This window comes from Protomyctophum parallelum (assembly GCF_964188405.1).
Source record: "Protomyctophum parallelum genome assembly, chromosome: 12".
NCBI classification, from domain to species: Eukaryota; Metazoa; Chordata; class Actinopteri; order Myctophiformes; family Myctophidae; genus Protomyctophum; species Protomyctophum parallelum.
Window position 1 is genome coordinate 51,594,977 of NC_139712.1, and position 17,500 is coordinate 51,612,476.

Sequence of the window (17,500 nt, forward strand, 5' to 3'; positions counted from 1 at the left end):
GGACATAAGGGCTACGCTTATGCAGGCCCTTTGTCTAAGACATGGACATAAGGGCTACGCTTATGCAGGCCCTTTGTCTAAGACATGGACATAAGGGCTACGCTTATGCAGGCCCTTTGTCTAAGACATGGACATAAGGGCTACGCTTATGCAGGCCCTTTGTCTAAGACATGGACATAAGGGCTACGCTTATGCAGGCCCTTTGTCTAAGACATGGACATAAGGGCTACGCTTATGCAGGCCCTTTGTCTAAGACATGGACATAAGGGCTACGCTTATGCAGGCCCTTTGTCTAAGACATGGACATAAGGGCTACGCTTATGCAGGCCCTTTGTCTAAGACATGGACATAAGGGCTACGCTTATGCAGGCCCTTTGTCTAAGACATGGACATAAGGGCTACGCTTATGCAGGCCCTTTGTCTAAGACATGGACATAAGGGCTACGCTTATGCAGGCCCTTTGTCTAAGACATGGACATAAGGGCTACGCTTATGCAGGCCCTTTGTCTAAGACATGGACATAAGGGCTACGCTTATGCAGGCCCTTTGTCTAAGACATGGACATAAGGGCTACGCTTATGCAGGCCCTTTGTCTAAGACATGGACATAAGGGCTACGCTTATGCAGGCCCTTTGTCTAAGACATGGACATAAGGGCTACGCTTATGCAGGCCCTTTGTCTAAGACATGGACATAAGGGCTACGCTTATGCAGGCCCTTTGTCTGAGACAAATGTCTTCCTCGGGAGACAAATAATAAAGAACCTTGAACCTTGAACCTTTCAGATAAACGGAGAAGACGTGATAAAAACAAATCCAAGCCAGTTTAGTATAGAAAAAACAGCGTTTTTGGTGAAAACAAGCTATATTCATCTGTGGTAACACACTATGTTCTAGAGAAATGTGTGCCATGGACACACAAAATGAGTAGACAAAGATATGACCCTGCAGGTCTGTAACTCGGAGAGTACAGATTCACACACACACACTCTGCAACGATGTTTTGACAGTGTTCACAGTACTTTTTAACACATCTAGTACAGGAACTGCATCAAAAAAGAAGCTCCGGGGTGCCAGAGTTGTCTGATCGCTTTTACTCTGAAAGCCATGAACCGGAAACACTTTCCTAAAAAAGTTGACTTTACAAAGAGACCTCAGATCTCCGATCATCTTAATATATTTTTTTACGCTCCAAAAAACGTTCATATTTTGCGGGAGAGACGGATGAGGAGCAGAAATGAAGCGCCAGCATATCGCTCTATTCATCACCACGGAGAGCGCCCTGGATTAGGAGATACGAGTCATTCTTTCCGCCGCGCTAACATGGGAGTCAATGACAAGCTAATAGTTGCACTGAGCGTTAGCATACGGCAAGCGAAAAGCGAAATGCCAAAAAAAAAATATAGGAACAATTCTGAATATTCTTATCTCGCCCCGCGTCGCTGGGACGTCGCTAGGACGTCCTCACACGTCAAAGGTACTAATATTTCGGGATCCTTATGACGTTTACAGACGTCCTATGTACAGAATCTGTTAATTAACCCAGCCGACATTTTTATCGCACACGGCACCCTTGCTGCTTTGTTGTGACACCCAACCATCACAAAGAATCACGTAATGAGAGTACATATTCTGAAGAAAACCTGGAGAACCCGTAATTGGGTCTTATGATCAAAATAAGAGCATGATAATGGTGTGTAAAAAAATATATATCTCGAATTTGCCACGGACAAGGTCAAGTCTTGCCACAGGCATATATTTTCATATATTGTATTAAAGGGATAAAAGCCCTTGAGATGCAGCATCTAACCTTGGGACAGTGGTTACATTGATAACCACTGGTTAGGAAACGTTCTTTTCCTTTCCTGCTGACAGACAGCCTCTGTGTAGGAAGTGGAGGTAGAGCCAATCAGAGGTGGGAAACAATATGGGGGCAGCGCTGGCGGAGCGCGGAGGTGTGATGTCAGGGGAGCAGATGGCGTCGGCTGACACCGTCACGCTAGACGCCGCCAGGGGGGGGAAAGTGGCACGTGCGAATTAAATCTGATGTCAGCTTGAGTTTTAATTATCTTTGGCTAAGAGTAAGCCTAGACCCTGGTCTGTGGGTGAAAGTGATGGCCATTATTGTCTCCGTCTTTGACAGCTACACCAGGAAGTGATGTGGATCAATGGAACCACATGGGAACGGTGTCGGGTCCCGACCATAGACTGTAAAAAATATGGACAAAGCGTTCCCCGGGTCTAACATGAACGTAAAATGAAGCCTGTAATAATATGCTAATTCCTGATGTAAGTCGCCATCTTTGGTACCAGCTGGCCATTGGCTGGCTCCGTTTTGTATACCAGCTGGTCATTGGCTGCCCAGACAACGAGGCGGGACTTCCCCCCTTCTTCTCCGTTGGTTTTTATTTTGACTCGAGTGGGAGGGGAATCCCGATCATAGACTGTAATGGTAGCCACGCCCCTCAGAACATACGCGATGGTTTTTTTTCTTTATGGTCATTTTTTTAATTAATTGGACCATAATTTTCCAAAAATAATATTATGACATTAGAAATGAGACTTTAAACTAGTGACTGGAAGAAGAAAGTATTCATGACCATGTTTATTAAGGTAATACAGTCTAGGTGAAGTTGGGCCCAAATACATGGGCCTCTATGGAGCTATGGGGCTTTTTGGGTCCAGTCCAGCGCCACAACAGGCCATTATATGAACTACCGATTTCAAATGAGGCTTCACGAAATATCTGGCTGACTGCCCCCCTGGTCCCGACGGGCTCGGGGCTGAAATCTTAAGCTCTCGTGTAACGGTATATATAACGGTACCTGTTCCTGCCGGTCCAGCCAGCGGTCCACCATAGGGTGGTTGGCCGACAGAGAGGTGCGGGTGGTCTCTCTCTGGAACTGCGTGGCCCAGCCGGCAGCGTCCCGAGGCAGACTCCTGTAGGCGTGGCCTCCTCGCCCCTGTACGGAACATTTAACCATTAGGACTTTGTAAAGTGCTCTATGCCTTACTGTACTTCAGTGGCTCTCGGTCGGGACCCTCAGGGGGAGTTTTTTGGCTTTTTGACTTTTTAATACTAAAAAAAGACCATTAATGCATAAAAAAGTGGTCAAAAATTGGCCAAATTGCCAAATAATTTAAGGAAGAGGCAGACATTTTGAAAATAGCCGATCTACAAGCTTGTACAGTAGATCATTTTAGATTGTAGCCTTAAAAAATAAAAGATCTACAAGCTCGCAGTGTGAAAAGTACTGATTTGGAAGGCATTTGTAATCTGCCTCAGCCGGGTCTTAAAGGGTTAACTTGATCTGACTTGACAGACAGAGTAATAGCTGGTGGTGTCAGTTAGCACACAGGATGATTGGCAAGGGGGGCGGGCAAGGGGGGGGGGGGGTGTACTTGCTTATTTTTGACACATTCCAAGCCGATACTGTCCTGGAAGTTTCATTACCTAAGCCTACATTCTAATCTACTGTAGCTAATAGCTATAGCCATATTACAGGCTGCTAATAAGCAGCGAGGGCCACAGCCGGGCTCCTCCATTACATGAAAAACATTTGTGTAAAATATTCCTGCCGAGGTGACCTCGAGACGACATTAATTACATCGCCACTTGTTTGTTTTTTTATTCTTTCTTTTAATCTAATGCAAGCATGCACGGATTGCACGCGCGCGTACACACACACACACACACACACACACACACTGCATGAAACTATGCATGTACTCATGCACAACCACTAATAGGCAAAGTGAACGTATTTTATTTATTTTAGAAAGAAAGAAAGAAAGAAAGAAAGAAAGAAAGAAAGAAAGAAAGAAAGAAAGAAAGAAAGAAAGAAAGAAAGAAAGAGCAAACAGGGGAGGAGAGGGGAGATGGAGAATGCGAGAGAGCGAGCAAACGAGCACTGGTCTCTGTGTAAAACAATCCCATGTGTCTTCAGTGAACTAGAATGTGGCGTGGTGGGGCCCCTAGGAAGGACTGCAGACAGGACAGGACCCTGGCAGGCCCACTGGGACCGGCCCACACCCCACAACCCACTGATTCTCTCCTAGGGACCGGCCCACACCCACTGACTCTCTCCCACCACTCTGCGAAAAACAACATCTCCTCAAACCTCTTCTTCCTTCATATCACTGGGTCTGAGAGCGGTGGTTAAATTAAAGCCACACCTGCATGTTTCACCTCCACATTGTTATCAAGCATTTGACGGTTGACTAAGTGCGGTCCGAGGCGGAGCTACTGCCGCTATACGAGTCATTGTAAAGTCGTCTTGTGTGTGTGTGTGTGTGTGGGGGGGGGGGGGGGGGGGGACACGTCGATCACAGGCTTTATACGAGGTTGGACGATGAAGAGCGAGGGCTCTCGTGTAGGGCTGCGTGTCAGCTGCGGAGCTTTGGCAGGACGAACGCGAGCGGACTCTGCGGTAATTAGAGCCGTATAGGACTAGGAGACGGGGAAAAAGGGGGCCGAAAGGACACAACGGAACGGAGACGCTGTCGGCCGGGCTGTGCTATATATAATAATAATATATATATAAGAGGAAATGGTCTCAGACACCAGGGGGCGGGAGTCAGTCTGAGACCGACGGCTTGCGTCCACGTGCGCTAAACCGACACGGTTATTGATGAGCGGTTTTGCAGTGAAATTTCCTCTAATAAAAATGTTTTCAGGCCGGCGCTGGAGTGATGTATTTATTAGGCATCTGTTGTTTGTTGGACAAAATGAGACTATGACTACTATAGGCCAACAACTAGACATGTTCCCTGTTGAAGGAGTTCATGTTCCTGGTCCACAGCCCAGGCCCACATGTTCATTGTGTGTCTCTTTATCGCCTTTGAAGAACATTCAGCATCCTGACAGCCTCATACAGTACAGTACAGTACAGTACAGTACCTCCAACAGTCTTGGGATTTAATCACTTAATCACTTAAAACAGGAACGTCAACGTTTCACAGGCCAGACACCCCTTTAGAGTGATGAAGCAGGAAAACCCCCACCCCCCACCCCCCACCCCCCACCCACCACCACCACTACATAGGCCTATTGTAATAACATTGTGTTGCTGATTAAACTTTTTAATCTATTTCATAGATACATAGCTTCATAGACTTGTTGGACAGTGCTATCAATCACTATCACTGTTAATATACTGGACACTTAAACCCTCAATACAGTTAGTAAACTTCACCTTTGGCTCTGTGCTTGGGCTGCTCTTTTCTCTCTATACGAACATCTTTGCTGAAAATAGCCAATCTATAAGTGTACAACACGCCACGCTTTGACGCTCTATGGTACCCTAGGGGGTCCTCCTGTTGAAGACCAATGACTTATACAAGTCATTGACTTAAACAAGGCTCCAGACCTCCCAAAACAAACTGGTCAGGCTCCTACTTGGCCTCACCCCCCGAACCCACCTCACCCCTGCCCACTTTGACAGGCTGGGATGGCTTAGGGTCGACGACAGAGTACAGCATCTTGCAATGGGTCTGGTCCACAAGATTCGATACACCACCAAGATACCCATGTACCTGTCTAAATACTTCCTTAATGTAAACGAAGTCCACACCCACAACACCAGAGGGAGTGCAACAAACCATGTACAACCCAGATTCGGCACAAACAAGGGACTAAATTATTTTCGCTCCTATGCCACCAAAATGTGGAACGCCCTACCAACAGTCATTAAGACATGTGAATCCCTTGACTCCTTCAAAACCGCTCTCAAAGGGCACCTACGGATGGCTGCAATTCGAAACTGGCCTCTGTAAAATCTGAATCCCCCCCCCCCCTCCCCATTTTCCCTCACTGTATATTGTATCTTTTCCCTTTTTTGCTTCCCATATGATGAATTCCTGTTCTGTTCTTTAGCTACATAGAAATGACTATTTGTATGTCTCTAAATGTTTGTATGTCTTTAAATGTTTTGATGAATTGAACAATGTGGACCCTGTTGTAAACAAGTGTAATGCTTAATTGGGTCGTCCACTCACAGTTGACAGTCTTTGTATTGAGTTTGTGCTTAAAATGTACTGTAAATTCTACAAACTGTTAATAAATATTTCAATCAATCAATCAAACCCTATTATACATATATATAGCTCTATTTCCCCCTCTACTCCAAATCTCTTCACTGCAAATAGCTGATCTATACAAGCACAAAATGCACTTGTAGATTGGCTACTTTCGCCTAATGTTTGCCCTGACGCTATAGGGTTAATTTGGTTAAATAACCCAATTTCCGACATCTCTGGGAGTCCGGGTTGAGGTTGGACCGCTGGAAGGTGTGCCATTTCACACAAAAACAAATAGTCTCTAATAAGTGCTTCATTCCTTTCGGCCGGCCTCCTCTCGCGGGAGTTTGCCGTTACATTATCGAGGCAACAAGAGGGTTTTTAAATAGGATCATGAAGACGAGGCGCGGAGGCAACGCTAATCACACGGAGGGTTGCCGTGTCACATTCCGAGCACTCAATCATTCCCCCATTTCTTTATTCTTACTCATTTACCCATCTCATTTGCAATATCTACCTTCCTGCAAAACCACCAAGGCCCTGTCAGCGCCACACGGGGGCGGCCATTTTGAGAAGTTAATTGGCTTCCCTTCTCTTCGGGAAGCTGCAGGGAGGATGCACTTAAAGATAGACCTTTTTTCTTTATTTTTTCCCCTCATTACCAGCTCACTCAGACAGCCACTGCAAATTGAATTTAGAACAAAGACAATGTGTTTTCCTCTCCGTCTTCCACTCTGCCTCCTTTTTTTCGTGGAACAAAAGAAGTATGTAGTTTCTGATTAAGTCTGTAGCGCATTCTTCATATCCAGGATATTTTTGCTTTGATTCCGAGCCGTATAGAGGAGAACTGTAGTCAAAGTGATATGACAGGCAGCTGTAATACAATACAAGACTGCCGAGGGTTTGGGACTTCCCTACAAGGTAGCTCTGATACTTGTACAGAGAGAGAAGGAACTACATCGACTTAACTTACAAAGTTAAAATGTAGGCATTTAGCATATGCTCTTTATCCAGAGCGACTTAATAAGCAAGGTAAACACATATATCAAATGTGGAGAGACAGTGTAATGCCTCAGTAATCACAGGTCAATCACAGGTAAAGGTAAAACCAATAACCTATCTGTCTAAGCAATAATATACTATCAAAAATAATCTGTACATTTAAACTATAGAAACTATAGGATACCATTGTAAACAGTGAGCCTAGCATCTACAGGTATGTCTAAATAGAAGCTATCTAAATGTAATTGTAACCTTTGCATAAGACTGCATGGTCCTCAAGGTTAGGTCAAGTGTAGCCTGACCTAAGCAGAGACATTTCTGGCCTAGATGGGAGGGCCGCGGCTCAGAAAAACGCGCACCCTGATTGGATCTCATCGATCTGTCCGTCACCGCCGGCCCCTCCTCTCCCCCCTAGTGCAGCGCTACGTCACATCATTTGGAGCGACGCCTATGCGGAAGGGTTGACTCCCAATTTTAGACCAGAGCGGCCAATGCGTTCCTCCAGGCTTTACATTTTTGCACCAACAAAGTGAAAGCCTGGTACCGAGGCTAGGTCAAGTGCTACGGGCTAAAGTGGAGTCTGAAGAGGTGTGTTGTCAGACTACGGCACAGGTCCAGTATAACGTAATAGCATGATGACAGTGTATAGTACTGGGGTATCCATGTATTACCTTACTCTCCAGACTACCCGTGTCGGTGGCGTTGGTGGCGTTGGTGGCGTTGGCGGCGTTCTGGCCGTGGTTGTACTTGTGGCATCCCGCCGTGGTAGACCAGCGCGTGGGGTTCTTCCTAGACGGCTCCTCCGGCCCGTTCTGGGGCTCTGCCCCCGGGGCGAGGCCCACCAGCGACGGGTCACTGCTGCGCCGCACGTGGAGAGGCATGTCTGCGGGAAGGAGGATGTCATATTTTAGTTTTAGACATAATTTTATTCATCTAGTGTCGTTTTAGTTAGACTAAACTACACTTGATTTAGTCCATTCTGACCGGGCACCCATTTTGGTGTTGGCATCATGTTATGCTTTAGCTATTTAAAAATAGCAGATCTACAAGCTCATATCGCGCCACCGAGTGGCGCGATACGAGCTTGTAGGTCTGCTATTTTTGAAAAATCGAAGAGCGACTGACATTTCTAGAATCTGATCTCAGGTCAGAATGGGTTCATCAGACCAGTGTGTGTCCGGCGGAAACCTCGTATGAATCTGATCTCAGGTCAGAATGGGTTAGTCGAGTAAAGTTTGTATCGGCAGCTCTTGATGACGCCGTAGTGCTGAATTAGACGAGTGCCAAACAAGATCTACAAGCTCACGACGCAACGCATATGCAACAATCGAGAGGATTGAGGAGAGGATGAGAGCAGTGACAGACGATGCAGAGAAAGAGAAAGGTGTGGAGGACTGGGGGAGAGACATTAGGTTATGACATGTCAAATAAACATCACACCACTTTACTGCCTCTAACACCTATCAGGCAGATCACTTTACACTTCGACGAGTCCAACAGCTAGCGCGGCGGCTATCTTTGGCACAAACCGCTGGCTAATTTTATTTCCCCCCGCAATCCTGTCAGGTGGCCATGATGAAACCCCCGCCACGGGGCCTCCCCCCCCCTCTGTCGCTCCTGACGTGTCAGCTGCGGCGACATGGGAACTGTTAATGATAAGTACTTTTGTTTCCCTTTAAAGGCCCTTGGAGCGCCAATGAAACATTCTAGAACTCAGCTGCGAGAGAGGTTTGACTTGGCTGACTCCCCCCTCCCCCGAGAAGAATAATACTGTAGATTGGGAACCCGCTGTGCATCTGTGTTCGTGTGTGTCTGTGATATACAAACAATGTGATAATAAACAATATACTTAAAGTACCAAATTAAGTACTCTACATTGTTCAAAATGTATAAAACATATTTTGAAAATAGCCGATCTACAGGATCGAAATGTGTTTTCAAATGTCCGAAATACAGTGCTGAAGTGGTGTGTGGTGTGTTTTCAAAAAAATCTACAAAGTAACTAGTAACTAAACTTTAATATACCAGTAATTGTAGTGGAAGTACAATATTTGCCTCTTAGATGGAGTGGAGTTGAAGTAAAAGTACTGAAAATTGGAAATACTCTGGTAAAGTAAAAGTACCTGAAATGTTTTTTTTCTTTAAGTACAGTACTTGAGTCAATTTACTTGCCCACCTCTATTTTCAAGGCACTTCTGATTAAATGGACTGGCATTAGTGTAGTACAGCAGATAATAGGAACGATCTTTCACTTGGTGATACAAGCGTGACATTTGGCATGAACATGCCTCTGGGTCACCTCTTTAACTTTTTTAACTGAGCCAACGAAAAATCCAATATGGCGGTCATTTTTCAAGATGGCCGCCAAATAAAAAAGGCCTTTTGTGGCGGTTCTGGACAACCATGGGTGCGGCCGACTCGAGACCGGGCACTGCACTCCCTGTGGGTGTGTGAAACGTGTGTGTCGAATTTGAAGTCGGTGGGGCGGACGGTTCTCGAGTTACGTGGATTACAGATGTACACACGCACACAAAATTCGTGCAATATAGCAGATCATTGGAACGGTTGTTCACTTGGTGATACAAGCGTGACATTTGTCATGAACCTTCCTTTGGGTCAACTCTTTAACTTTTTTAACCGAGCCATCCAAGAATCCAATATGGCGGTGCTATTTCAAGATGGCCACCACATCTAAATGTTAGCCTATGTCTACATTTCTTACAAATTTTAGGAATTTTTTTACCATTATAGATAGATAGATAGATAGTTTTTTGAAAAATAACCGCCATATTGGATTTTTCGCTGGCTCGGTTAAAAAAGTTAAAGAGGTGACCCAGAGGCATGTTCATGCCAAATTTCACGCTTGTATCACCAAGTGAAAGGTTCTCTCACAATATGGCTGTTAGCCGCTGTACTAGTGGAGAGAGTGAGAGTGGAAGGATGGGCGTTACGTGCCAACACAGGCCCTGAGTCAGATTAGAAGCTATAGCACATTGTGATCGACTGGTTGACCCTCAGAAGGAGCTGGAGGGTTTAATATTATGACAGGAAGTCGGAGCCTGCACGGCGGCCTTGTATTGACCGGCGACCGCTTCCATCTCTAAGGGGATTAAGTAGACCTAAATAAATGCTCCCAAAATACTCTCAACCTACACATGGCAACAATGTCAGAATGTTATCCGTGGTACCGGGGGGGGGGGGGGGGGGGGGTCAGTCAGCTGTGCTGTCCTTCATGAATTAGCTTCAGTAATGGCTTTTAATGCGCTCTGACCCCTCCCGGTAACGGGCGGTTCACGTGTAGTTCAGGACTCTAATGATGTTGACCTCATGCCTGGGTGTAATTATACATTTACAAAAAAAGAAAAACCCTGCTCAAGGCCCGGGATTATCCTCAGTGATTACCAGCAGACATGAGAGAAGACCCTCCCACAACCATACTGTATACTGTAGACAGAGACATGGAGAGGGACACTGTGATGAGTCTGACGATAGAAAACAGAGAACGAGACAGACGAGAAAGGACAGCGTGCGTGCGTGCGTGCGTGCGTGCGTGCGTGCGTGCGTGCGTGCGTGCGTGCGTGCGTGCATGCGTGCGTGCGTGCGTGCGGAGAGAGACAGAGTGAGAGCGAGAGACAGGCAGAGATAGAGAGCGAGAGAGCAGATCGTATACTGTACAAAACAGCCACAGCCAGACTCGCATTAGGCAGATGACATATACAGTGAACAGGACTGCATAATGGACTTTGCAGGCAAAGATGATTATTATTATGTCCCTCTCTCTCTCTCTCTCTCTCCCCCTCCCTCCCTCTCTAATGTTAATTAGATGTGATGGTGGGGATGGCGGGGGGGGGGGGGGGGGGGGGGGGGGGGGGGGACACCGGCTCGGAGGACCTCTTACTGATTGTATTTCTGTATGGATTTTTTTCTCCGGACGCATTTCTTTCCTCCGACGTGATCAGGCACAGTGAAAGCAGGAGGGAGGGAGGGAGGGAGGGAGAGTGAGGGGTGAACGACAGGTATGCCGGAACTACTGATCACCTGTTTATTGTCCTCCAGGGCAGTGTTGTTTTTGGCAGCAAATTTAGATTTTAGTTTTAGTCATAGTCTCTTGCATATAGTTTTAATTTAGTTTTAGTCACCTGGAATGTCTTAGTGTTAGTCTATAGTTTTAGTCGACTAAATGTCATAAGCTTTTAGTCGACTAAATCTACAGTTAATTTAGTCGACTAAAATGTATTTTGTCGGGCCTTGATGCCGTCGTAATGACAGATTTTACACTTAAAAAATAGCCGATCTGCAAGCTCACAACGCATCGCAGCGTGACGCGTTGATCGGCTATTTTCAGCATGCAACCAAGTGTAAAATGACTTATACTGGATCTCTTGTCCACTAGTCCCTTCCTAACATTTTAGTCTAGTTTTTCAGATACTGCTCAACAACACTGCTCTGAGTGGGACACACATAATTATGTACACAAATGTTGATGGTTAGGCACGGAACTTTGAAGTTTGAACTGCAACGTTTTCAGCTCGCAGGCAGCTGGCTGTCAAATGCAACTTTGGCTCACATAAGTGCATGCACGGAAGACAGGCTCACACATACACTCACACACACCTATGCGTGTTGTACAAACGTGCACCTTTATACGCATGCACACTAATGTGCATTGTACGAAGAGACACGCTGGCAGCTTGCACTCCCTTGCCGTTTGAAATCTGTCTGAATGTTCAGGAGGCACACAGGAGCACATCAAAACACCATATGTCCTAATGTACGTCTGTGTGTTGTTTTCACCGTTTGTCTTTGTCTTTGTATGAACCACAAATATATTAGATTTAAACATGATGACAAGGAAGACCTTAGTCAACGGTTCTGAGAAATGGACCAGCTCTGCAGCAGTGACACTACGCATCTGTCCTAATGCTACCAGATTAGTTCCAGCTGCGACACATGGAGCAGGCACATCCTTGACGAATCCCAAACCTCTGACATCACAGAGAGGGAGGGAGGGAGGGGGGGAGAGAGAGAGAGAGAGAGAGAGAGAGAGAGAGAGAGAGAGAGAGAGAGAGAGAGAGAGAGAGAGAAAGAAAGGAGACGGCAAAAAGGAGTAGTACACCTCCAACAATTACTTTTTTGCTATCAATTATACATGCCATGAAGCCGTGAATTCATGAAGATTTTGTTTCATACTATAATTCTAACAATGTCTGAATGAATGTCAGAAACACTGCCGTATCTCCTCATTGCCTGCACCAATCGCTCCCACTTTTCACACAGGCATTGACCATATGAATATGGAGGTCTTAACGAAGCCCTTTTTTTCGATTTGACACATTAATGATTAATAATGAATTTATTAGTGAATTAACCTCGCACCCTCACACACCTCCGCCCCCTTAGCGACACCTGCGTCACAGGCCACCGTTCTCACCGTTACCCCACTGGCATGCTTCCTCTAGCTACCGCCGCAACACAACAAAGAGTGCCCTATACAATTTGGCGCCACGTGTGTGTGTGTGTGTGTGTGTGTTGCATCCTTTGGCCGTCCTCCTACTAAACCACACATCTCACCATGCACAACACCAACAGCTAGCCTGTCCACACCTCAACCACTACTTTACCCATTTATATGAAATAATCCAACCCAACCCAACCCAGGGCGCAGTATCTCCCCGCAAATCACGTGTCACCAGTGTCACCAGTGAAATGCATGTTGGGACGGACACAGATTAATACTGGGACACAGTTTCCGGCGCAACATTCCCCTTGCATTCTCCAACGCACTTCCCCTTTTTCACACCGCCCCCAGGCAGGCATCAGACCTATGCATCAGACCCACACGAGGAAAACAACTCGGACCCATAGTACAGCTACTCTTGCGTCAGTCGACATAACTTCTTCTTTGGGGAAGCATTGCGGCCGGGTTGCGTGGCACAGGCACCTGAAAGCTCCGACAGTTGGACGGAGGCATGTTAACGTGAACACACACACACACACAGTTTCGAGACCACACTGTCTGCCCCCTCCTCAACCACCTCCTTCGCCGTGTCATACACATGGGCTACATGCACGCTGAAAGCCTGGACACTGACAACGACAGGTTACAGCCCTGCGCGCACCCAGCGTGGCTGCGTGACACACTGAACAGCACGATCACGGAGCACGGAATGCTTATCTGTCGGGGTCTCGGGGGGGCCAAATGGAGACGTTTGGGGAAGACAGATCCCGTGCCGTCGGAACAACACAATGACAAAATACATACAGACAGATGCAATGACAACGACACGTTCCTAAATCACACAAAACATCAAATTCTTATCCTGATTATATAAAGAACAAACTACAACTTGCTTTGAAGCCCAAAATGCCAACCTCCGCGTTCACCGTTTAATAGCTTATATCTCCATGGGCAGCAGACGGTGAGCGGTTAGGGACCGTCTACAAAGTGCAACACCGAACTTGAAAATATTCAATAACTTCCATTTATAGGCAGAATATCAACACCATATTTACATCACACATCAATGGTGTAATTGTGATTGTAATACAGCATTTAATTAGGCTATACTTTTGTGGCCAACCCAACTTCCCAAGACCATCTGTAAACAATTCCCCCCCGTATCAGTAATGTGATCTATTACATCGCACACTGAACATGATTTGCTGTTCATATATTCAGAACGGGTAAGGACTAGTACTATATAATTCACTCAATGTCTGTCTGTCTGTCTGTCTGAAACACTGCCGTAGCTCCCACTCCCGCTCCCACTTTCCACACATGCATTGACCATAATATTACGGAGGTCTTAATGAAGCCCTTTTTTTCAAATGAACAAATTATTGATTAATAATACATTTTGTAGTGCATTAAAATTTCCCATTGACTTACATGGGAAAATGCAAAAACTAGTATTTTTCCCTCAGAAACCGTCGGAGCTACAATTACAACACTTCAGGTTCAAAATAATAATTAAAATTAATGTAATGAATAATTAAATCTGGTGGCCTCATGGTGGCCTCAACAGCCCACTTCACATTTCCAGAGTTAGGTCATAACCCATCTCCCCATATAGGCCACGCTCATTTGCGTCGGCATAGCTTTCCCGCCATTTTCACTTTCCTTCAAAACACACTTTTGGCTCTTCCACCTACAGCTTTTGTGCAAATCTCACACAAATTGGTACACATGATCCCTGGACCTATCCGATTAAAACACCACAGGCAGAAATTTGTCCATATCGTTTGGCTGTAATCCGCTTCCAAAGTTAGTACCTGTTTTACATAAAATTACACAAATCACAAACTAAATGTCCAATCCACCCCAAATTTTATTCACATGTCGAGGGTGGTTTAATCAACGGAGAGCCCAAAGCAATTCCATTTTCAGCCACAGGAGGCGCTGCAAATGCGGAATTTTAAAACATTTACTGCAAAAACATGCTGTTTCTGCCATACATCCACTATATTTGCCATAGCGTAGCCTATGTGCGTTGCGTTATAGCGAGACAGGACAATTCCCTCCCAAACAGTAATGTGACCTATTGCATCGCATTACCCTCAGTAATGTGACCTATTACATCACATTACCCACACTACAATCATTTGGCGTTCATATATTCAGAACTAGGACTAGTGCCGATAATTCAATGACCGGGTGGGTGACCGGTCAGACTCAAATGATTGGCTCAAGAATGTGACAAAAAACCAAAAAAAAAGTCTGTGAATTCAAGGCTTCAAGGTGTGAAGGTCATCATGGATCATCTCATACTGGACAATCAGAATGCCTGTTGCCACACATTTACGTCGGACATTTTACCTACTTTCTCCCTTCATGGCAAATATGAGACGTGTGGGGACAAAAGCTATATAGTATATACTGTAGGAGGGCTGACGCCCCTCAAAAATCAGACCCGTCTGAAGTGAGTGTACAGTGATATGTTTATTGGTAAATGGTAAATGGTGCATTTATATAGCGCCTTTATCCAAGGCGCTTTACAGAGATTGTGCATTACATTCACCCATTCACACACACATTCATACACCGATGGCAGCGGAAACCATGCAACTAGCACATCGGGAGCAATTAGGGGTTCAGTGTCTTGCTCAAGGACACTTCAACAGTAACTCTGGGGGAGCCCGGGTTCGAACTGGCAACCTTGCGGTTACCATCCAGGCACTCTACCCCTGAGCCACCACCGCCCCGTCTCCAGTGTGGAGACGCTGGTGTAACTGCAGGTGACTTGACTGAGTGAAACACAGTTCACAGTCTTTACAGTGGTAAGGTTTTTATCCAGTGTGGATACGCTGATGTTTCTTCAGATCACCTGACTGAGTGAAACTCTTGTCACAGTCTTTACAGCAGTAAGGTTTTTATCCAGTGTGGATACCCTGATGTTTCTTCAGATCACCTGACTGAGTGAAACTCTTGTCACAGTGTTTACAGCGGTAAGGTTTTTCTCCAGTGTGGATACGCTGATGTTTCTTCAGACTACCTGACTGAGTGAAACTCTTGTCACAGTGTTTACAGCGGTAAGGTTTTTCTCCAGTGTGGATACGCTGATGTTTCTTCAGATCACCTGACTGAGTGAAACTCTTGTCACAGTGTTTACAGCAGTAAGGTTTTTCTCCAGTGTGGATACCCTGATGTTTCTTCAGACTACCTGACTGAGTGAAACTCTTGTCACAGTCTTTACAGTGGTAAGGTTTTTCTCCAGTGTGGATATGCTGATGTTTCTTCAGATCGCCTGAATCATTGAAACTCTTGTCACAGTGTTTACAGCGGTAAGGTTTTTCTCCAGTGTGGATACGCTGGTGTCTCACCAAGGAACCTAAACAACTGAAACTCTTGTCACAGTCTTTACAGTGGTAAGGTGTTTCTCCAGTGTGGATACGCTGGTGTCTCACCAAGGAACCTAAACAACTTAAACTCTTGTGACAGTGTTTGCAGATGTGGCTTTTCTTTCCTGTGTAACTCGGTGTCTTTACTTCTCCCGCCAGAGCTGCATTCTTGGTAAACTCTTGATGACTGTTAGATTTTGGTTCATCTGTGTCTCTTTGTTTCTGGCTGGTTACAGAGCAGTTTATTTGAAGACAGGCTGCTGAAGGGATCTGTTCATTCATCCGTGTTTGGAAGTAGACGTCGCTGTGGCTACTCTTCATGGGTTCACGGAGGAAGGTGGAGTCACAGGCATATGGAGACTCAAAACAGGAGACCCGAGTCTGGAAGTATTGGGGCTCACTCCTTCCTTTGATGAATTGAACAATGTGGACCCTGTTGTAAACAAGTGTAATGCTTAATTGGGTCGTCCACTCACAGTTGACAGTCTTTGTATTGAGTTTGTGCTTAAAATGTACTGTAAATTCTACAAACTGTTAATAAATATTTCAATCAATCAATCAATCTTCCATCATGAAATGCAGCTATAAGTGGACTTATGATAATGAGTTGTGGGTTCCTAGCTTGGGGTTGGACAATAGTCTTTATACTATTGCACTCTATCCCTCTTCACTCACTCGGGCTGTGTCTCAAGGAACCGCTTCAGGAAAAAACACACTTTGCACTTTGAGATGAAGTGAAAGTCTAAAGACAGCTCACATGTTATGTAGGCTGAGCAGGAGGTCTGACATCACAACATAAACTGTTGCCGTGCAAGTTTGCAAATGCAGATTTGCGCATGCCGTCCATTTTTTTTGCCATTTCCTACACTATGACATCATCACTATGACATCATCAATATGACATCTTCACCATGACGGCAGAGATCCACACAGAAGCCATGCAGATCAGATGCGTCTGTCTGTCTGTCTGTCTGTCCATCTCTGAACAGCTCATCTCAGACACCTGATCTCAGACACGGGGCTGATCGTGAACGCATTCTCCGCCATCTGGTGCAATCTACTTGGCTGGCTCCGTTCCCGCACAGGCCATAATGTATGTGAACAGAAAAGCATCTTATTTTGAGAGCCATTCACTCAAAAAAGACCACCACTTGACCGTTGGCACCATTTCAAATTCGAAACTGGCCGCTGTGTGTGTGTGTGTGTGTGTGTGTGTGTGTGTGTGTGTGTGTGTGTGTGTGTGTGTGTGTGTGTGTCACACAGTGTGAGAGAGAGGGAGAGAGAGAGAGAGAGAGAGAGAGAGAGAGAGAGAAAGAAGAGCAATAAGAAGAGCTAAGCTCTGTTGAACTTTACAAGTTTCTGGCATGAGCCGTGAGATGTGCGATATGGTGTGTGAGCCGGGCAGAGTCACGGATGGCTGAATTTAAACATGAGATTATGAGGATTAGTGTATTCCCAGGTCGTGATGTCATCGTCTCTTTTAACAAAGGACCAATCGCACAACATTCCACCAAAGGAATACGCCGTGGGACCTCAGAGACTGTGAAAGACAAGCGGCCACGTACAGTATATGAGTCCTTGTAAATCCTCAGTGGAACTGACTTCATACATGTAAACACGCACACACAAGCACGCCACGCACTC

At 45.6% G+C, this 17,500-nt stretch overlaps 1 pseudogene across 1 annotated transcript in view; it reads right to left on the reverse strand.

Annotated features, from left to right (window-relative positions):
• LOC310867706 (partitioning defective 3 homolog) overlaps window positions 1–17,500 on the reverse strand; it is a 656,686-nt pseudogene that overhangs the window by 427,439 nt on the left and 211,747 nt on the right. Inside the window, exons 5-6 of the transcript XR_014571073.1 lie at window positions 7,690–7,901; window positions 2,824–2,961 (exon numbers count right to left, since the gene is read on the reverse strand). The product of XR_014571073.1 is annotated as a partitioning defective 3 homolog (transcript). The remainder of the gene's footprint in view (window positions 1–2,823; window positions 2,962–7,689; window positions 7,902–17,500) is intronic.